The sequence below is a fragment of the Nothobranchius furzeri genome, unplaced genomic scaffold, assembly GCF_043380555.1.
Source record: "Nothobranchius furzeri strain GRZ-AD unplaced genomic scaffold, NfurGRZ-RIMD1 Scf051, whole genome shotgun sequence".
NCBI lineage: Eukaryota > Metazoa > Chordata > Actinopteri > Cyprinodontiformes > Nothobranchiidae > Nothobranchius > Nothobranchius furzeri.
In genome coordinates this window covers 35776-55874 of record NW_027223068.1, presented here as the reverse complement: position 1 = coordinate 55874, position 20099 = coordinate 35776, and the positions used below count along the sequence as shown (strand labels likewise).

At 41.4% G+C, this 20099-nt stretch overlaps 2 long non-coding RNA genes across 4 annotated transcripts; one reads left to right on the top strand and one right to left on the bottom strand.

The window, feature by feature from the left end:
• The first annotated feature begins 2825 nt into the window (after positions 1 to 2825).
• Positions 2826 to 10185, top strand: LOC139064770 (uncharacterized). Its single transcript, XR_011517776.1, has 3 exons — positions 2826 to 3703; positions 5183 to 5346; positions 9961 to 10185. It is a non-coding gene; the product is annotated as an uncharacterized lncRNA (long non-coding RNA).
• Positions 10186 to 10256: 71 nt separating this feature from the next.
• On the bottom strand, positions 10257 to 14494 carry LOC129166785 (uncharacterized). Of its 3 annotated transcripts, XR_011517774.1 has the most exons (8): positions 13090 to 14494; positions 12962 to 13003; positions 12678 to 12882; positions 12286 to 12442; positions 12122 to 12224; positions 11894 to 12038; positions 11355 to 11479; positions 10258 to 11030 (listed from the first exon to the last, which is right to left on the bottom strand). It is a non-coding gene; the product is annotated as an uncharacterized lncRNA (long non-coding RNA). The 3 variants fall into 3 exon arrangements; XR_011517773.1 differs by having other exon boundaries at positions 10257 to 11030; positions 12286 to 12882; XR_011517775.1 differs by having other exon boundaries at positions 10257 to 11030; positions 12322 to 12882.
• Positions 14495 to 20099: the final 5605 nt, after the last annotated feature.

The following is a 20099-nucleotide window of genomic DNA, read 5'->3' as shown; positions in this document are numbered from 1 at the left end:
GTCCAATCAGGCTGAAACATTACAGGAAGGTAGAATCTATTGAGCTGTAAGTGATCTGAACGTTTCATGATGATAGCACTTTCCTAAGGGGGTCAAACCATGTCCCAAAGGTCACCGGGCCTGGTATCAATTTAAAGAAGTAGTCCAGTTACAGATTTGTGGGCTTATAACTTGGCTTCTGAATGTCCTAGAGAGATCAGGTTTGTTTTAGTATACTCCAATCAACAGCCCCTACGGAGACATTAGCACTCATGGTTTTTAAATGGCACCCAGAATTATGTTGCACGAAGCACAATTTCACATCATTCTGGGTTCATTTGTGTGAAAACAAGGTCCAATCAGGCTGAAACGTTACAGGAAGGTAGAATCTATTGAGTTGTAAGTGATCTGAACGTTTCATGATGACAGCACTTTCCTAAGGGGGTCAAACCATGTCCCAAAGGTCACCGGATCTGGTGTCAATTTAAAGAAGTAGTCCAGTTACACATGTGTGGGCTTATAACTTGGCTTCTGAATGTCCTAGAGAGATCAGGTTTGTTTTAATGTACTCCAACCAACAGCCCCTACAACCACAAAAAGGAATTGAGTCATTAGCACTTATGGTTTTTAAATGGCACCCACAATTATGTTGCACGAAGCACAATTTCACATCATTCTGGGTCCATTTGTGTGAAAACAAGGTCCAATCAGGCTGAAACGTTACAGGAAGGTAGAATCTATTGAGTTGTAAGTGATCTGAACGTTTCATGATTATAGTACTTTCCTAAGGGGATCAACCCATGTCCCAAAGGTCACCGGATCTGGTGTCAATTTAAAGAAGTAGTCCAGTTACACATTTGTGGGCTTATAACTTGGCTTCTGAATGTCCTAGAGAGATCAGGTTTGTTTTAATATACTCCAATCAACAGCCCCTACAACCACAAAAAGGAATGGAGTCATTAGCACTTATGGTTTGTAAATGGCACCCAGAATTATGTTGCATGAAGCACAATTTCACATCATTCTGGGTCCCTTTGTGTGAAAACAAGGTCCAATCAGGCTGAAACGTTACAAGAAGGTAGAATCTATTGAGTTGTAAGTGATCTGAACGTTTCAAGATGATCGCACATTTCTATAGGGGGTCAAACCATGTCCCAAAGGTCACCGGGCCTGGTGTCACTTTAAAGAAGTAGTCCAGTTACACCTTTGTGGGCTTATAACTTGGCTTCTGAATATCCTAGAGAGGTCAGGTTTGTTTTAGAGTACTCCAATCCAGAGCCCCCATTACCACTAAAAGGAATGGAGTCATTAGCACTTATGGTTTTTAAATGGCATCCAGAATTATGTTGCACGAAGCACAATTTCACATCATTCTGGGTCCATTTGTGTGAAAACAAGGTCCAATCAGGCTGAAACGTTACAAGAAGGTAGAATCTATTGAGTTGTAAGTGATCTGAACGTTTCATGATGATCGCACATTCCTATAGGGGGTCAAACCATGTCCCAAAGGACACCGGGCCTGGTGTCACTTTAAAGACGTAGTCCAATTACACCTTTGAGGGCTTATAACTTGGCTTCTGAATGTCCTAGAGAGATCAGGTTTGTTTTAGTATACTCCAATCAACAGGCCCTACAACCACAAAAAGGAATGGAGTAATTAGCACTTATGGTTTTTAAATGGCACCCAGAATTATGTGGCACGAAGCACAATTTCACATAATTCTGGGTTCATTTGTGTGAAAACAAGGTCCAATCAGGCTGAAACGTTTCAGGAAGGTAGAATCTATTGAGTTGTAAGTGATCTGAACGTTTCATGATGATAGTACTTTCCTAAGGGGATCAAACCATGTCCCAAAGGTCACCGGATCTGGTGTCAATTTAAAGAAGTAGTCCAGTTACACATTTGTGGGCTTATAACTTGGCTTCTGAATGTCCTAGAGAGATCAGGTTTGTTTTAATGTACTCCAATCAACAGCCCCTACAACCACAAAAAGGAATGGAGTCATTAGCACTTATGGTTTTTAAATGGCTCCCAGAATTATTTTGCACGAAGCACAATTTCACATCATTCTGGGTTCATTTGTGTGAAAACAAGGTCCAATCAGGCTGAAACGTTACAAGAAGGTAGAATCTATTGAGTTGTAAGTGATCTGAACGTTTCATGATGATAGCACTTTCCTAAGGGGGTCAAACCATGTCCCAAAGGTCACCGGATCTGGTGTCAATTTAAAGAAGTAGTCCAGTTACACATTTGTGGGCTTATAACTTGGCTTCTGAATGTCCTAGAGAGATCAGGTTTGTTTTAATGTACTCCAACCAACAGCCCCTACAACCACAAAAAGGAATGGAGTCATTAGCACTTATGGTTTTTAAATGGCACCCAGAATTATGTTGCACGAAGCACAATTTCACATCATTCTGGGTCCATTTGTGTGAAAACAAGGTCCAACCAGGCTGAAACGTTACAAGAAGGTAGAATCTATTGAGTTGTAAGTGATCTGAACGTTTCATGATGATCGCACATTCCTATAGGGGGTCAAACCATGTCCCAAAGGTCACCGGATCTGGTGTCAATTTAAAGAAGTAGTCCAGTTACACGTTTGTGGGCTTATAACTTGGCTTCTGAATGGCCTAGAGAGATCAGGTTTGTTTTAGTATACTCCAATGAACAGCCCCTACAACCACAAAAAGGAATGGAGTCATTAGCACTTATGGTTTTTAAATGGCACCCAGAATTATGTGGCACGAAGCACAATTTCACATCATTCTGGGTTCATTTGTGTGAAAACAAGGTACAATCAGGCTGAAACGTTACAAGAAGGTAGAATCTATTGAGTTGTATGGTGTCAGGTTTCCGCCAAAACCCGTGCAAGCGTAGCCAAAACCCGTGCACGCGTATTGTGCACATCGCGCGTGCGAACGGGACTCGCGCGTGGAGGTTAGAACCTCATGAGTGAAAATATACATGGCGAGGAGGTCATTTGTACACTGAGAGGGAGCAAACTGTGTCTGTGAGCGCACAAGGATGTGCACAAGTGACAAACCTGCGTGCGCTCGTTTGCCAACGAGCACACGGCAGAGGAAAACATGCGCGCGGCAGCCTCACTGCGCGTGTTGCAGCCTTTCTGCGCGCTCGGTTTCTGATTCTGCTCGCTCGGCTGTTGGGAGTTTTGGCACTCTGGAGGCGTGGAAGAATTAAAGTGCCAGAAACTGAGCAGTTGAACTTTCAATTTGAGAGCAGAATTTCATATCAAGAGACCATCTTTTTAATTTCAGAATACTATTTTATATTATTGCTCTCAAAACTTGTAATGCTTGCGCTCAAAATGTCTGCTCTCTTTCAAATTCACTCTGTTCTCCTTCAAATCTTTGTTTTTGCGCTCAGATTTAACCTTCTTACACTGGTATTGTCTTCTCATGTGACAACTTTTTCTCTACACGGATCAAAACTCCTCCCACAAGTCTGTCCCCTGCTCTCACGGATCTTGTCTGCTCTCGCTCAAAACTTAGAAGTACAATCTCCTAGCAACCGCTCAGCCAATAGAAAGACTTGTGGGACTGGGCGGGAACAAACCTCTTTGGGGTGCGCTCGTTTTGCGCTCTGTGGATTTTCCTGTGTGGCTGCCGCATCTGCGCACTAACAGCCTGGCTAATACCCGCTCTGATCTGGAGCGAGAGTTTCACCTGCACCAGCAAAATGGACCAGAACCAACAAGACGCTCAAGTAAGTTATTTTTCAAGGCTACTAGCTGCAGTTTATTCCATAAAATTGTTTTGTTATGCTACTTTTTACGACTCCTCGCATTTAATATTGCAACAGGGGCACATAGCTAGGTGGATTAGGTTATTCACTATAGCTACAACTTTCATAAAATGGCCTTAGCAGATTTGAGTTTTACCCTAACATATCACTCGTCCCCAATGCTAGCTCTGGACCTAGTGTAGATGTTTTTTGTTTAGTATTCCCACCTTTGTTTTTAATAGTTAGCTCTTTGGACATTACAGTAGTTATTCGTTAGCGTTTACTCCATGAACATTGTTTCCTCATCTAACTGCTAACTATCAAAATGTGTTTCATCCATCGACATAAATATATCCCAATGTTTTTCTCGCGCTGTAATGAACAAGATGGGTCATCAAAGTAAGAGAATGTTATTAAAAAGTGGAACTCGTTATAATTGAACGATGGAAAATTTTGACCAAAGCCGTAGGAGAAAACCGTTTTTGATAGGGAAACACATTTTGACACAACACCTGCCCTGACTGGCGCGTCAGCTAGCTTTCAATCTGTTGGTATGTTTCTGAAAATATTAATGCTATGTTAAGTGAGTGTAATCCAGTAGTAATTTCCCCAACAAAATAACAATTTCTATTTTTGCTCAATTCCTGCCTCCTTCCATTTCATTTTGCACTTGCATTATTTCTTTTTGTAATCCTGTCAAACCTAGCCGCTGGTCTTTAAACATAATGAGCCTAACTTACTAATTCTGAGTCTGGGGTTACATAAGCAGTAACAAAACAAAAACAGTTTCTGTTTCTAAGTCTCAGCAATGAGTAAGGTTGTATTTCTGGTGTAAGCGAACTAACATTTGTTTTCTGTGAAATGCGCGAAATGTTGTATTACACAGTCTGTGGTACCATGATGCAGCACAATTCACTGTTGCATGTTAAACCACAGAAGATGTAGAGGAAAATGAATGTAATGGCTGAGGTGGAGGACCTGTAATGACACCAGAAAATAAGAAAATGTGTAAAAGCTTTATTAAAAGTTTAGTCCTGAAATTCTCATGCTAATCCAGGGAAGCAGGTTGGTGCATGGTCAGGGAACAGGCGTGGGTCAGGGCCAGATAAACAGCAGGTTCCATCCCAGCTCCAACCAGAGAGTGCTGCTGTTGTGTCCTTGGGCAAGACACTTAACCAACTTTGCCTGCTGTTGGTGGTCGGAGGGACCGGTGGTGCCAGTGTTCAGCAGGCCCGCCTCTGTCAGTGTGCCCCAGGGCAGCTGTAGCTACTATCTGGCTTATCACCACTGTAAGCATGTGAAAAGGGTGTGGCTGTTGTGTAAAGTGCTTTGTAGGCCTTGGACTTGATAAATTTCAATAAATGTGCAAGCCAATTACAATTTTTTTCAATTTGTAGGTGTTTCCCATTTGCTGTATAACCAAATACAACTTTTTCTGTGTTTTTTGTTGTATTTCTTTAGACTGGTTCCATCCGAGAAGTTACGAGAAACCTTATGGATTTACTGAATGCTCATCTACAAGCAGAGGGCCCGCAACAAACACCAACTGTGCCACAGCGCACAACACCAGCGACAACACCTTAACAGACTATCCCTCGGTCTACAGTTCATCAAGAAATGTCAAGGTAAGTTAAGTGTAGAAATGTAAATATTTGACATCTGCATTGGTCTATTCAGTGGTTTGAAATTAAATTATTCCAATGATGCTTTATTATTCATCTTAGAAAGAGGCTTTCTGCAATTGACTGTATTTTTTTTTTTACATAGTGAAATTAAATTCTGAAATAATGTAAGCAGTGTAGTATAGGCTACAGCTAGGGCTGGGCAATATATAGATATTTTAAAATTATAAATATAATTTTAAACGAGAAACAAGATGACTTTGTATTGATATAACTAGTCAAGCCACATAAGCTAGCAACTAGCTTGCTCCATCTGTAAGCGGTCATTTCATGTATTCTCACAAATCTGCTCAATCAGAAAACCTCTGGGTCAATGTTCTGCCCTAAACTTTGCATTTGGCTTCATGGTTTTTAATTATTTGGGGATATTCGTTCATGTTTCATCAAGCCTGTTCACCGTGGTTACCAACGGAGTTCTGTTTACCCCTCCCTCCCTCGTGTAATTGGGAAACCACTACAGAGAGCCGGAGTGGCCAAATTACCTCAAACATGTTGTAATGGCTTCAACTGTAAACGTTAGGGTTAACATTTAATTTTGAAGGTGAGTTCAGCGCTAAAAGTTTTTCTGGTTCCGTTTTTTGATGCTTTGCTATGGTCGGGGCTCAGCCACGTGAGTTCGGAATAGAACGGGTGGTTTCTTGTTCACATGTGATTCCCAGGACTTCTCAGGAATGCGGAAATCCCCGAGCATGTGGGCGGCGGTAAAGACGCGCGGAAGAAGTCTGCGGTGTCCGCCTATGCTAAACAATAATTCCTCATCAAACCGCTGCACCAACACACACTGCGCTTCTCTAATAATCTGCTCTCCTCTAATCCTTCCTACTTCAGCGCTGTAGTGTCCTCCGCTGCAGACGTGTCCTTATAACCGCTGCTACACACACACACACTGCTGTCCTCCTCTGCTGCGGAGCGGGTGACAGCAGCTCAGTGCTTCATGTGGGCTAAACAGCAACCAGGATGAAAAGTAATCGCATATGCGGAAACCCCCCGGTGTTTGATCCAACTCCCCAATAGGAGGCGGTAGGTGTGAGTTTCAGCTGCCAATCAGTCCATAGTGTCTGCTCGGCACCAGCCGGACCTCCGAGGGAAGTAGTCTGGAAAAAAAAGTCTCCTTAGAACGAAATACACACATGTGAGCCATATGCGAACAAAACATTTGGTTCCGAACGCATCCATGCCGACCCAGATGTGAAAGCGGCTTAAGTGAGGGAAAATACTAACATGGGACGACTGTGAGAATAAGGAGTAAAATAGTTTAGTTTTAAAAATAGTTTCCAGCTCAAAACAGGAGACTTGACAGGTGTGATCCTGGAATTGTGGATGAAGTCTGTCAGTGAAGCTCTTGGGATCACAGCTCCACCTCTCAGTTCAGACTCCACAGAGCTCCTAGTGTGTGAGTTCTTGTTCTCTTCTGTACTTTTAACGTTAACGCAGGAGAGTGTTTGCTGTTGTATTTCAGTTATAATGTGAACAACCACACAAAACATTAAATTTACTCAAAAATTCTGAATGGATTTTTAAGACCTGCCGTGTGAACGTAGCCTTAAGCCTGATTCATGCTTCTCCGTCTGCGTCAGTGCGGAGACACGCGACGTCCTTGCGTGCCTGCCGGAGAGCTCCGCAAGGACGGACGGAGTAAAGCTCTCTTTTCTAAACAGCCGTCAGTCGAGACAGACAACGCAAGCTTGTGATTGGTCAGGATGCCGCTGTTGTTTACAGCGCCGCCATTGCACCCTCAAAAACATAAAGAGAGCCGAGGATAACAAGCAGCAGACACGGAGCAGCTTGAAGAATACCTCGCGAAAAAACTCTAAAAACATGAACTTTTAGTTCCCCCATGACTGGAGGAGAGAGAAGATGCGCAGCAAGCGTTTTATTTGTGGACGGAAATGACAGGAAACGTGGGTTTAGAGGTGGCGAGCGCATGAAGAGGTGGAGGAGAATGAGAGACAAATATGTCCGTGTTAAAAGTCTCTTATATACACAAAAAATACAATATAAACACACTATCTTGGACCAATACATGACAGGATACCACAGAACAGCGCTACGCCCTCTGTTGTCCTGCCGAGGAATTGCTTTGCAACACTCTCCAGGAGACGGAGAAGTATGAGAGCAAAACACTTCCGTCAATCCGTGCGTGTCTGTCCCTTGCGGAGCTGACGGAGAAGCATGAACCAGGCTTTAGACAGCATGTTTCTCTGTACATAAGCCGTACCATAGACATCATTAGCCACGTTTACATGCGCATATTTAATCGGATTGAATGCCCATTCAGATTGAAAATTCTGCATGTAAACATGTCAATCAGAATATTCTGATCCGATTCGGCCCGATCGGATTGAAATTTCAATCCGATTGAGAGAGGTGGTTTATTCCGTTCTTCATTCCGATTGACGTGCATGTGCACAGCCATTCGGATTGTTGGGGTAAAACAATGCCCACTGCGCATGTGTGCAACAGCCAGCGGGCCTCTCCGCTGTCATTTGGACTGCCTGACTTCAAAAATGACGGCGTAATTAACAAGCGGCGGCTTTTAAATCCGACAACAAGCCGTCCCGTTTCAGTAATATTTAATTCAGAACTTGCATTTTGTGGAAGTAAAATAAAAATCTGATTATTGCACAAATCATTCGACAAAGATGTTCAAATCTTTACTGGAAATACGCAGGTTTATCGTGGGGGTTGCAGCGCACGGATCCCCGTTTCTGTCAGCTTTGAACGCAGCAGCTTCTGCAGCAGGTGATGGAGACACGCTTGTAAAGAACACAGGATAATCTGGGTTTTACAGACCTGATTGGAGGCTGATGTTGGGTAGGAAAACGTCCTCGGTTAAATACTCTGGACGACAGTAAAGTCCGTGTTCGTTAAAAGCACGTAAACGCAGATGACCTGAGATGCGGTTCGTTAATGATGAACACAGGCTTCTAAACTTTCTGAACATCTTCTGTTATTTTGTTTGAACAGATTTTTCTCAACAGTTTCAGCTGATCGTCACATGTTATTAATAATAAGCCACAACAGAGCTCAGTAATAAAACATGAGGCTAACCCCCCCACCCCCCCACCCCCCCCCACACACACACACCCCCCCACCCCCGCTCTGTGCCGCAGCGCAGCGCAACAGCTGTCAATTCAGACCTGCGGACCAGCTGATCAAGAGGCAGACATAACCCTCCCTTATTTTAATCAACAATAAAATGCAGCAAAGCATATATGTGCAGTTATTCACTGAAGAAAACGTAACTTCTATGAGCTAAATAAAAATATTAAATTGAATAAATGGATCAGGAAAGCAGGAAGAATAGTTATTTCTGTTTTTACATTTTTCTTTTCGTTTCATGGCGTTTGTTTACAATTTTTCTTTCGTGAAAGGCAACTCTGCGCATGCTCAACCTATTTAATCGGATTAAATGCTTGGTGCGTATGTACGCACGGCATGATCGGATCATTTCAGTTCGTGTCCATGTGAACAGAGATTCGGAAATTCCGATCAACCAAGATTTCAATCGGATTGAGGAAATTAGGCACATGAAAACGCAGCTATTATTGGCTGCTGGAGAGTAACTGCTTCACCGCCATATTGAGTAGGTTTCTAACTCCAAAACCCAATTTGAATCCAGTCATTGGAGCAACTATGCCTGTTTTTGTGCAGCTCACAGTTCCAACAACCAGCAGTTACATCTGCCTGTAAGCTTTGTTTGTTAATAAAGTTATATAAAAATAAAAAAAACTGTTACGTCACGATCTCCTTGCTTTCTACAGGAAGTTTAAAAAATTATTTCAATAAAGATTGAAACACAAACATGAAGCTAAATGAGGAGCTCTATGAACATACTGAACACCGCTTTAAAAGATACTGAATGTGAAATATGGCATTTCTCTACTGCTGACTGATGAAAGGGAGTCCGATGTGCCTGTTGTCATTTTGCAGGAGGTTGAACGATCTGACAAGGTAGTTAGCCCGTAAAAAAATTGTGCTGCAACACTCCCAGTGCTTTTTTTGGTGGCCTTTACGGCTATTCATTGGTAGGCTCATCACGGAACACAAAAACGTAGCTTGTTTGTTATGATTTAGGTACGTACTGCCCCCTAGTGGCAGAAAACTACAGACTGTCGCTTAAAGAAATAGCATAAAATGGCCAGGGATGCAATTCAATATATATTCTCTTCTACGGTTTTAAAATTTTGAAATAATTATCTATCGATCGATTAGATTTTTTTAAATTAATATGCTTTTATTCATCAACCAGCCCCAAAACCTACTAAAGGTTAAACATTTTAAATTGCAAACTGTACTTAATTACGGTGATGCAAGTAAATGACAATTACACCCCTGCAAAATAGTAAAAGTTCTAAATCAAAACCATTTTGAATTTTTGTTATTCTTGTCCCTGCTATTTGTAATTTTTTTTTAAATCTAATTTTGGCATATAGTAATCCTGCACAACAATGTGATAATTTGGTTTCTATTAAAATTTAGGAAATTTTGCTTATTTGTTGACAAATTGCAGCTCAATATAGAAACATCATCATTGTTCTCTTGTTGTAATGTCAGGATTTCCAAGAGCCAGACATCGACTGGGATGTTGCTGCAGAGTACAGCCCAGATGTGGACGGTGCTGCTGTGGTCCCGGAGTTCGACAGTCCCCTCACTGAAGAGCAGCATGCTGAACTGCATCCATGCTTTCGTTCTTTTTTAAACACAGAAACAGTTTTGTTTACCTGTTAGTAGCTACAGTTTCGCCGACGGCTGCCGGCTTCTTCAGGCTGACGCTGTTGGTGGCGCGTCACTTCCTTCTCCGTTTATCTGCGGGCAGTTGTCTCTGCTGCCCGCAGATAAACGGAGGAGGAAGTGACGCGCCACCAACAGCGTCAGCCTGAAGAAGCCGGCAGCCGTCGGCGAAACTGTAGCTACTAACAGGTAAACAAAACTGTTTCTGTGTTTAAAAAAGAACGAAAGCATGGATTTAGAAAGACACAGCAAGAACACACCTAAGATGCTGAACTGCAGTTGCTACTGGCACAAAATTGGGAGCGTTCAAACACTAAGGAACTTTTATCTATTGTGCAGAGAATATGTTAATGCTGCTTTGTCAGATTAATGTGTACTTGAAATAAAAAATCAAGAGATCAGTTCCAGTGCTTTTATTAATGTTACAAAAGAAATACATAACATGTATTTGAAATGGCAATAAGCCTAACTTTATGGATTCATGTAACAATGTCGCTTTCTAGCTCCAAAACATTACATTATTTAACAAAACCATTTGTCTTTTTGGATTCAAAGTTAAATTTGAACCATTATACAGTAACCTGAACCCAGAACAGTGGCCATCTTGTTTTCACTTAATGTCTGCTAAAATCAAATCTATCACAGACTGCCTGAGTAAGCTGACTTTCAAAGTCAGTGTATGTAGTAACGTGCCATGTAGGTAAGGTGATTAAGTGTGGTCCATACCGGGTGGTACTGTCGTGATCAACATTTACAGTTCTCTTGTAAAATTCTCTTTCTGTGTCTGTTAGTGGCAAATGTGCCTGGCCTGAAACCCACTGAAAAAAATCCTTGCACTGACAACTGCTTTGCTCCACAGCCATCTGATGGGCTCCCATCTTGGTCATCTGTTCCTGAAGGGTGAAAAAAAAATCAGTGTGTCACTAACATGATTGAGGTACTGATTACCTCTCTGTAATTAAGGTGTAATGGCTAAATCAGTTTCAAAACAAATATATTTATAATTTATTTTTAAATTTTTTTTATTTGATGGGGGATTGAGTGAAACACAATGGTCTCTCTGACACTTCAAAATTTTCTCAATCAATCAATTTTTATTTATGTAACACCTTCCACTGCCTTTGCAGGAGCCCAAGGCACTGAACATAACAATTTTAAAAAGAGCTAAGCATTATGAGCAGTAAAAGTGGAATAATCCTGCATGGTTCTGTGGCTACCTCCTTCTTCCAGGTTTTGCAAGAGGTCCTGCAAAAAGTTGATCATGTCCACTTCCTTTGTGTCTTACTGATCCATTGTCACTGTACTGAGGAGCCAGTGCCTCCACAACGAAGTCTGCATCCACCTACAAAAGACGTTTTTAAAAATACTGTGAATTAAAAAGATAAAACTGTTAGGGCTGCTTCTGCTTATCCTGCAGAGCTAAATTAATATAAGAAAATGAAGATGTATACCACTAAAAAATATGTAAAACTTCATTGCCATGATATTAGAATAAAAAATACATCTGATAGCTTCCTTAAAGAAAACTTAAAATTGCTGTCTGTAAAAAAAATGATAGCTGTAAAAAATAAATTGGGGCAAACATTGTTAAACAAACAGATTATTGTACTTGTGAATCGATTTGATTCTTAGTATTTTTATAAGAATCGATTAGAACTGTTGATGGAACAAAAACAGCTTCAGCTTCTCTGCATTTCCTATATGTTTTTGTAATGGACATATTTTTTTTGCAGAGGCCTAAAGAATTTGTACTTACCTGTTTAAGGTTCCCAGGAAGAAAGAGGGGCTGAAGTGCCTGGTGGTGTTGTGGCAACAGCTCATCCAAACCCTAGATGGCCAGTCCTTCTCTAAGCTGACTTAGCATCGGTATGAGTCTCATCACCGAATGCAAACTGATGGCCCTAGTAAAAAGAATAATGAACTTGTAATAACTCAATTTTCAAAAATTGCATGACTTGTTTAATGCTACATTAACATAGCCTACTCAATGATGGCCCTTTTGCAATTGCTGTGAATTGACCAGTGTAGCCACATGCTACAATGGCATCAGAAAGGTCTGTCAGTGCGTCTTCTTCGGCACGTTCGACCTTCAATCAGAAACACTTGTTAGTACAATTTACAGAAAATAAATTATTCTGTTTAATTTACCTCCTGAATCAGGTTCTGGATTGCCGTATCAGTCACCTCTGGCACATCTTCATTTGTTATTTGTCCATGACACAAGAAATGGTAAGACCAAGTAGAAAAGAAATTCGGTGCTGGTCCTGCTTGAACCAAGCTGGTGGCAATGATCTCCCCACAGATCCTGAACACAAAACAAGCCAAGTTACACTGCAGAGCAGCATCATACTGTACATACCTGTATCTGTTTTCCTGGTAGTAAGAGATACTATATTTGGGGTTTTGCCTTTGCATGAAACTCCTTCAAATAAGTTCAACTCAAAGCCTCGCATCATTTCTATTGGGAAAAAAGAAATGACAGTTTGCCATTTTCAACTATATTCAAAGTTGGTATGTTGACATTAGCAAGGAATACATACCAGTTAGGAACTCTCGGCGTAGTGCTCCTTCATCAATGTCGTGTTCTCCAATAAAGGAAACAATTAGCTGGTTTTTGGGGGAAGCCTGCTTCTGTCTGGCCCGCTGTTTCAGACCTCTCTGGTAAAGGTCGTCCCTTGTCACATTATGTTAAAGGTTTTAGTGTTGTCAACTCTTTCTTGTAGGAACTTCAGGATGTCTGATAAGCTATTGACAACAACATTGTGTTTATTATTATTTATTTTAAAACCTACACATTAACACAAATGTTTGTAAAAATTCTAACCAGATTAAGTGCTTGGAAGAGTCATCCACATCCAGTATGATGCTGTTCAGATGTGGAAACAAAAAAAAAAAAAAAGATTAAACTCTCATAACATATTGTGTACAACGTGCATGGGTAAAAACATGCACCTGTCCTCTTCCTCCTTCACCACAAAAGCTGGCATGCAGTTGTATAGACTCCTGAGTAAATTCTTATCACACAATGGACAGGAAACCTATTAAAGACATTTTTTTAAATCAGTGACCAACAATCATTGTTAAGTAAACAATAATGATTAACATGAAATGTAATTAAAATATTCTGTATATTGCTAACGTGCATGTTTGAAGTTTGATTTAAAGGGATATTCCACCCTAAGTGAAAATTTGTCTACTGTCTAAATTGGCTCCTGCAAATGTGTTACTTCTTACTTTTCATTTGCAGTCAACATGATTATTGAGCTCAACAGGAATAACTGGTATCATAATTTAGTAATTTTACAGTTTTGCACACAAAATGCTACTACCTCCCATTAAGTTACATGGTTTATTCTCATCTAAAGCAGACAGACTGCTGGCAGATAAGAATTACTGCGCTGGTTAAAACAATCCTTTTTCATTCACTTATCCAACTCTGGGGAATACGGCACTAGAAAACATTTTTGGATCTTTCCCTGACACATATCTAGCCCCTCATAACTCGATCCCCAGTTCCTGGATAAAACACCGGACATTTTATTCCATGTAGGACCCTAATCCACCTAGCTATGTGCCCCTGTTGCAATATTAAATGTGAGGAGTCGTAAAAAGTAGCATAACAAAACAATTTTATGGAATAAACTGCAGCTAGTAGCCTTGGAAAATAACTTACTTGAGCGTCTTGTTGGTTCTGGTCCATTTTGCTGGTGCAGGTGAAACTCTCGCTCCAGATCAGAGCGGGTATTAGCCAGGCTGTTAGTGCGCAGATGCGGCAGCCAAACAGGAAAATCCACAGAGCGCAAAACGAGCGCACCCCAAAGAGGTTTGTTCCCGCCCAGTCCCACAAGTCTTTCTATTGGCTGAGCGGTTGCTAGGAGATTGTACTTCTAAGTTTTGAGCGAGAGCAGACAAGATCCGTGAGAGCAGGGGACAGACTTGTGGGAGGAGTTTTGATCCGTGTAGAGAAAAAGTTGTCACATGAGAAGACAATACCAGTGTAAGAAGGTTAAATCTGAGCGCAAAAACAAAGATTTGAAGGAGAACAGAGTGAATTTGAAAGAGAGCAGACATTTTGAGCGCAAGCATTACAAGTTTTGAGAGCAATAATATAAAATAGTATTCTGAAATTAAAAAGATGGTCTCTTGATATGAAATTCTGCTCTCAAATTGAAAGTTCAACTGCTCAGTTTCTGGCACTTTAATTCTTCCACGCCTCCAGAGTGCCAAAACTCCCAACAGCCGAGCGAGCAGAATCGGAAACCGAGCGCGCAGAAAGGCTGCCACACGTGCAGTGAGGCTGCCGCACCGAGCGCGCAGTGAGGCTGCCGCGCGCATGTTTTCCTCTGCCGTGTGCTCGTTGGCCAATGAGCGCACGCAGGTTTGTCACTTGTGCACATCCTTGTGCGCTCACAGACACAGTTTGCTCCCTCTCAGTGTACAAATGACCTCCTCGCCATGTATATTTTCACTCATGAGGTTCTAACCTCCACGCGCGAGTCCCGTTCGCACGCGCGATGTGCACAATACGCGTGCACGGGTTTTGGCTACGCTTGCACGGGTTTTGGCGGAAACCTGACACCATAGAGTTGTAAGTGATCTGAACGTTTCAAGATGATCGCAGATTCCTATAGGGGGTCAAACCATGTCCCAAAGGTCACCGGGCCTGGTGTCACTTTAAAGAAGTAGTCCAGTTACACCTTTGTGGGCTTATAACTTGGCTTCTGAATATCCTAGAGACGTCAGGTTTGTTTTAGAGTACTCCAATCCAGAGCCCCCATTACCACTAAAAGGAATGGAGTCATTAGCACTTATGGTTTTTAAATGGCACCCAGAATTATGTTGCACGAAGCACAATTTCACATCATTCTGGGTCCATTTGTGTGAAAACAAGGTCCAATCAGGCTGAAACGTTACAAGAAGGTAGAATCTATTGAGTTGTAAGTGATCTGAACGTTTCAAGATGATCGCAGATTCCTATAGGGGGTCAAACCATGTCCCAAAGGTCAACGGGCCTGGTGTCACTTTAAAGACGTAGTCCAATTACACCTTTGAGGGCTTATAACTTGGCTTCTGAATGTCCTAGAGAGATCAGGTTTGTTTTAGTGTACTCCAATCAACAGCCCCTACAACCTCAAAAAGGAATGGAATCATTAGCACTTATGGTTTTTAAATGGCACCCAGAATTATGTTGCACGAAGCACAATTTCACATCATTCTGGGTTCATTTGTGTGAAAACAAGGTCCAATCAGGCTGAAACGTTACAAGAAGGTAGAATCTATTGAGTTGTAAGTGATCTGAACGTTTCATGATGATAGCACTTTCCTAAGGGGGTCAAACCATGTCCCAAAGGTCACCGGGCCTGGTATCAATTTAAAGAAGTAGTCCAGTTACAGATTTGTGGGCTTATAACTTGGCTTCTGAATGTCCTAGAGAGATCAGGTTTGTTTTAGTATACTCCAATCAACAGCCCCTACAACCACAAAAAGGAATGGAGTAATTAGCACTTATGGTTTTTAAATGGCACCCAGAATTATGTGGCACGAAGCACAATTTCACATCATTCTGGGTTCATTTGTGTGAAAACAAGGTCCAATCAGGCTGAAACGTTTCAGGAAGGTAGAATCTATTGAGTTGTAAGTGATCTGAACGTTTCATGATGATAGTACTTTCCTAAGGGGATCAAACCATGTCCCAAAGGTCACCGGATCTGGTGTCAATTTAAAGAAGTAGTCCAGTTACACATTTGTGGGCTTATAACTTGGCTTCTGAATGTCCTAGAGAGATCAGGTTTGTTTTAATGTACTCCAATCAACAGCCCCTACAACCACAAAAAGGAATGGAGTCATTAGCACTTATGGTTTTTAAATGGCTCCCAGAATTATGTTGCACGAAGCACAATTTCACATCATTCTGGGTTCATTTGTGTGAAAACAAGGTACAATCAGGCTGAAACGTTACAAGAAGGTAGAATCTATTGAGTTGAAAGTGATCTGAACGTTTCATGATGATAGCACTTTCCTAAGGGGGTCAAACCATGTCCCAAAGGTCACCGGATCTGGTGTCAATTTAAAGAAGTAGTCCAGTTACACATTTGTGGGCTTATAACTTGGCTTCTGAATGTCCTAGAGAGATCAGGTTTGTTTTAATGTACTCCAACCAACAGCCCCTACAACCACAAAAAGGAATGGAGTCATTAGCACTTATGGTTTTTAAATGGCACCCAGAATTATGTTGCACGAAGCACAATTTCACATCATTCTGGGTCCATTTGTGTGAAAACAAGGTCCAACCAGGCTGAAACGTTACAAGAAGGTAGAATCTATTGAGTTGTAAGTGATCTGAACGTTTCATGATGATCGCACATTCCTATAGGGGGTCAAACCATGTCCCAAAGGTCACCAGGCCTGGTGTCACTTTAAAGAAGTAGTCCAGTTACACCTTTGTGGGCTTATAACTTGGCTTCTGAATATCCTAGAGAGGTCAGGTTTGTTTTAGAGTACTCCAATCCAGAGCCCCCATTACCACTAAAAGGAATGGAGTCATTAGCACTTATGGTTTTTAAATGGCACCCAGAATTATGTTGCACGAAGCACAATTTCACATCATTCTGGGTTCATTTGTGTGAAAACAAGTTCCAATCAGGCTGAAACGTTACAAGAAGGTAGAATCTATTGAGTTGTAAGTGATCTGAACGTGTCATGATGATCCCACATTCCTATAGGGGGTAAAACCATGTCCCAAAGGTCACCGGGCCTGGTGTCACTTTAAAGAAGTAGTCCAGTTACACCTTTGAGGGCTTATAACTTGGCTTCTGAATGTCCTAGAGAGATCAGGTTTGTTTTAGTGTACTCCAATCAACAGCCCCTACAACCACAAAAAGGAATGGAGTCATTAGCACTTATGGTTTTTAAATGGCTCCCAGAATTATGTTGCACGAAGCACAATTTCACATCATTCTGGGTTCATTTGTGTGAAAACAAGGTACAATCAGGCTGAAACGTTACAAGAAGGTAGAATCTATTGAGTTGTAAGTGATCTGAACGTTTCATGATGATAGCACTTTCCTAAGGGGGTCAAACCATGTCCCAAAGGTCACCGGATCTGGTGTCAATTTAAAGAAGTAGTCCAGTTACACATTTGTGGGCTTATAACTTGGCTTCTGAATGTCCTAGAGAGATCAGGTTTGTTTTAATGTACTCCAATCAACAGCCCCTACAACCACAAAAAGGAATGGAGTCATTAGCACTTATGGTTTTTAAATGGCTCCCAGAATTATGTTGCACGAAGCACAATTTCACATCATTCTGGGTTCATTTGTGTGAAAACAAGGTACAATCAGGCTGAAACGTTACAAGAAGGTATAATCTATTGAGTTGTAAGTGATCTGAACGTTTCATGATGATAGCACTTTCCTAAGGGGGTCAAACCATGTCCCAAAGGTCACCGGATCTGGTGTCAATTTAAAGAAGTAGTCCAGTTACACGTTTGTGGGCTTATAACTTGGCTTCTGAATGGCCTAGAGAGATCAGGTTTGTTTTAGTATACTCCAATCAACAGCCCCTACAACCACAAAAAGGAATGGAGTCATTAGCACTTATGGTTTGTAAATGGCACCCAGAATTATGTTGCACGAAGCACAATTTCACATCATTCTGGGTTCATTTGTGTGAAAACAAGGTACAATCAGGCTGAAACGTTACAAGAAGGTAGAATCTATTGAGTTGAAAGTGATCTGAACGTTTCATGATGATAGCACTTTCCTAAGGGGGTCAAACCATGTCCCAAATGTCACCGGATCTGGTGTCAATTTAAAGAAGTAGTCCAGTTACACATTTGTGGGCTTATAACTTGGCTTCTGAATGTCCTAGAGAGATCAGGTTTGTTTTAATGTACTCCAACCAACAGCCCCTACAACCACAAAAAGGAATGGAGTCATTAGCACTTATGGTTTTTAAATGGCACCCAGAATTATGTTGCACGAAGCACAATTTCACATCATTCTGGGTCCATTTGTGTGAAAACAAGGTCCAACCAGGCTGAAACGTTACAAGAAGGTAGAATCTATTGAGTTGTAAGTGATCTGAACGTTTCATGATGATCGCACATTCCTATAGGGGGTCAAACCATGTCCCAAAGGTCACCGGGCCTGGTGTCACTTTAAAGAAGTAGTCCAGTTACACCTTTGTGGGCTTATAACTTGGCTTCTGAATATCCTAGAGAGGTCAGGTTTGTTTTAGAGTACTCCAATCCAAAGCCCCCATTACCACTAAAAGGAATGGAGTCATTAGCACTTATGGTTTTTAAATGGCACCCAGAATTATGTTGCACGAAGCACAATTTCACATCATTCTGGGTCCATTTGTGTGAAAACAAGGTCCAACCAGGCTGAAACGTTACAAGAAGGTAGAATCTATTGAGTTGTAAGTGATCTGAACGTTTCATGATGATCGCACATTCCTATAGGGGGTCAAACCATGTCCCAAAGGTCACCGGGCCTGGTGTCACTTTAAAGAAGTAGTCCAGTTACACCTTTGTGGGCTTATAACTTGGCTTCTGAATATCCTAGAGAGGTCAGGTTTGTTTTAGAGTACTCCAATCCAGAGCCCCCATTACCACTAAAAGGAATGGAGTCATTAGCACTTATGGTTTTTAAATGGCACCCAGAATTATGTTGCACGAAGCACAATTTCACATCATTCTGGGTTCATTTGTGTGAAAACAAGTTCCAATCAGGCTGAAACGTTACAAGAAGGTAGAATCTATTGAGTTGTAAGTGATCTGAACGTGTCATGATGATCCCACATTCCTATAGGGGGTAAAACCATGTCCCAAAGGTCACCGGGCCTGGTGTCACTTTAAAGAAGTAGTCCAGTTACACCTTTGAGGGCTTATAACTTGGCTTCTGAATGTCCTAGAGAGATCAGGTTTGTTTTAGTGTACTCCAATCAACAGCCCCTACAACCACAAAAAGGAATGGAGTCATTAGCACTTATGGTTTTTAAATGGCTCCCAGAATTATGTTGCACGAAGCACAATTTCACATCATTCTGGGTTCATTTGTGTGAAAACAAGGTACAATCAGGCTGAAACGTTACAAGAAGGTAGAATCTATTGAGTTGTAAGTGATCTGAACGTTTCATGATGATAGCACTTTCCTAAGGGGGTCAAACCATGTCCCAAAGGTCACCGGATCTGGTGTCAATTTAAAGAAGTAGTCCAGTTACACATTTGTGGGCTTATAACTTGGCTTCTGAATGTCCTAGAGAGATCAGGTTTGTTTTAATGTACTCCAATCAACAGCCCCTACAACCACAAAAAGGAATGGAGTCATTAGCACTTATGGTTTTTAAATGGCTCCCAGAATTATGTTGCACGAAGCACAATTTCACATCATTCTGGGTTCATTTGTGTGAAAACAAGGTACAATCAGGCTGAAACGTTACAAGAAGGTATAATCTATTGAGTTGTAAGTGATCTGAACGTTTCATGATGATAGCACTTTCCTAAGGGGGTCAAACCATGTCCCAAAGGTCACCGGATCTGGTGTCAATTTAAAGAAGTAGTCCAGTTACACGTTTGTGGGCTTATAACTTGGCTTCTGAATGGCCTAGAGAGATCAGGTTTGTTTTAGTATACTCCAATTAACAGCCCCTACAACCACAAAAAGGAATGGAGTCATTAGCACTTATGGTTTTTAAATGGCACCCAGAATTATGTGGCACGAAGCACAATTTCACATCATTCTGGGTTCATTTGTGTGAAAACAAGGTACAATCAGGCTGAAACGTTACAAGAAGGTAGAATCTATTGAGTTGTAAGTGATCTGAACGTTTCAAGATGATCGCAGATTCCTATAGGGGGTCAAACCATGTCCCAAAGGTCCCCGGGCCTGGTGTCACTTTAAAGAAGTAGTCCAGTTACACCTTTGTGGGCTTATAACTTGGCTTCTGAATATCCTAGA